This window comes from Macadamia integrifolia, chromosome 13 (genome assembly GCF_013358625.1).
Source record: "Macadamia integrifolia cultivar HAES 741 chromosome 13, SCU_Mint_v3, whole genome shotgun sequence".
NCBI lineage: Eukaryota > Viridiplantae > Streptophyta > Magnoliopsida > Proteales > Proteaceae > Macadamia > Macadamia integrifolia.
In genome coordinates, this window is record NC_056569.1 from 28563152 (window position 1) to 28565892 (window position 2741).

Genomic DNA, 2741 nt, shown 5'->3' on the forward strand with positions numbered 1-2741 from the left:
TACCATTGATCAACACTTGACAATCAAAGTGGATCACCACACTAGGGAGGCCAATCTGGATGGCCGAAGAGAGAGCAAAGCTAACAACAAAGCTTCACCCACCACGCCGGCAAAGTAAAGTTGGGAAGAGAGAGAGAAACTCATCGATACTTCTATTGACTGAACTCACCCAAGAGCAAAGAGGAGGAGTAGAAGTCTTGAATCCATATTGTAATAGCGTGGGTAGCAAAAAACATTTGATTTTCCTTCTTTGAATAGCCAGATCTTTGGCCCCATTTAAAAATCCAGTAAAAATTGCAAATACCTAGAGAATTTTTCACCCTCAAAGTGACAGAAGAGGCAAACCACTCTTGTTAGGCTAAAGGGCAGTACACAAGCGCATGCTCCATTGTTTCGACATTCAACCCACAACCAGCACACACATCAGAGTCAACAATACCCTGAGCTTCAGGTTTGCCCGCACTCTAATAACTCCCAAACAAGCTTTCCATAAAAAAGATCTTATTTTGGGGGGCAATTTTAGAGTTCCACAGTATTTTCCAAACTCTTTCAGAATATCTCTAGCTTTTGCTGTAGATACCGACTTGCATGGAGAAAAGACTATGTAGAAGATGTCTCCCATGCAGAATACTTCTCCAAGCCCATGAAGGTACTTGAGTAAGAGAGAACGGCTCTGAGGGAAAGTAGATACTATTAATCAGTCTTGCCCATAGAATGTCGGGGTTAGCCAAAAGTTGCCATACCAATTTTGCAAAAAGAGCCTATTTTGAATCTTTAGGTCCTTTAGACCCAATCCACCCTCAAGCTTAGGGAGACACAAACAATCCAAGCCCAGCCAATGGATCTCCCTCTCTCCTTCTTCTGACCTCAAAAGAAGTTATATCCAGTATGATTTATATCATCTAACAGCCCTAGAGGAAGCTTAAGTGAGACATGTGGTAAGATGGGGTGGCCGTTACCACATATTTGAGAAGAACCTCCTTTCTTGCAAGGGAGAGCAATCTTCCTTCCATCCTGCAATCTTATTCATGGTCATGTCTTTTACATGCTGGAAAGAAGCTCTCTTACTTTTTCCAATATGAGAAGGGAGCCCCAAATAAAGACCGGGTTGCACTAACCCATCCACATTTATAATCTTTGCATAGATCCTCCCAAGTCTAGCAAAAGTATTTGGGCTAAAAGAAGCGAATGACTTTTGACCATTTACTGCTTGCCCGATGCTCTATAATACAGAGAAAGGACATCCCTTAGACTGAAAAATTAGGCAGTCATCAGCTGTGGACTAGACCACTTAAACCTCATTCCATGTAATTTCCATTTTGGACAGCCCTTGCAATTAGAGAAGTTAAGCACTCACAAACAAACTAGGGGAGAGGGGGTCTCCTTGTCTGAGACCTCGAGAAGGGAGGATAGAACCTTTCTACACATCATTGATGAGGAAAGAGTATGATCTGTGCTAACACATTAAAGAAGAAGTTGAACCCACTTATCACATAACCCCATCTTGCAAAGAATGACATCCAAAAAGTCTCATTCGATCCTGTCATATGTCTTACTCATATCAAACTTGACTGTTGCCAGGTAATTCTTTCCCTTCTTCAAATTCTTCATGTGATGGAAAGCTTCATGAGCAATCAAGACATTTTCGGAGATACTTCTTGCTTCCACAAAGGCAGTTTACTCGGGAGCAATAATCACATTGGTGGGAGAACCTTGGGGCACTGCCCACATGCTCTCACAATCGATGCTCACTCACCTCAAAGCACGTGCTACAGAGTTTTGTGGATTCTTGAAATACATTTTCCTATCTTCGCAAGAATGTGACATTCTTACTGGAAAAAAATGCCACTTTTCAAATAATTCAAAAAAGAATTATTTTCTTTCACTTTACTTTTGATGACATGGAGCTTAAGAAATAGACTCAATTTCTTTCATTTATTTTTTTCAATCTAATTAAAGCAAGATAGATATAAATATTATATATATATATATTATTTTTTGTAATTGAAAGATATGAGTCAAAATTTATATTGATACTGATAGAACGAGTATTTTATTGAAGGATTAAGTTATTACTAAAGAAAGAAAAATTGGAATTTGAAAATGAAAGATGAGATCAATTCGGAAGCACTTTTTTTTTTTTATAGCAGACAGAATTCTATTGGTCTAATTCAGGACTCTCCGATCTATCTTTCCTCTATTTATCTTACTAAGATATCTAAACAATGCCGAAGTGATCTATATATATATATATATATATAACATCACATATTTTCCTATTGAAGTCAAGATCAAGCAAGATGCGACCCTCGATTAAACTGTAATAGAATACAAGACATCAAACACCAACATCTTTTGCATACTCACTCACAGAAAGTGAGGACCCCACACCTCTCTCATCCAAAATGCAATTCATAACCTGGGCTTCCCATTTGCCTTAATTAATACTTGAGAGCGTTGTGAGAAATCCACTCCAAAAAACCATTGTGAACCACATAATTAGAATTTTCATCTCAAACTCTTCTTCTTCAAAACCTCACAAGTCGGGTGGGTCAAGCGTGATCAAGTGAATCATATTTTGTCCCTTCTTAATATCTTCCGTCTTCTCCTTCTCTTTCTCTAAGTGAGGAGTTATCGAGGCTATGGTTGTCTCGAGTGAAAAGAAAAAGAAAAAATTAATAATGAAAGACACAAGAAAAATTTCTAGAGTTCTATTCAGTTGTAGACCTACCCAACCACAC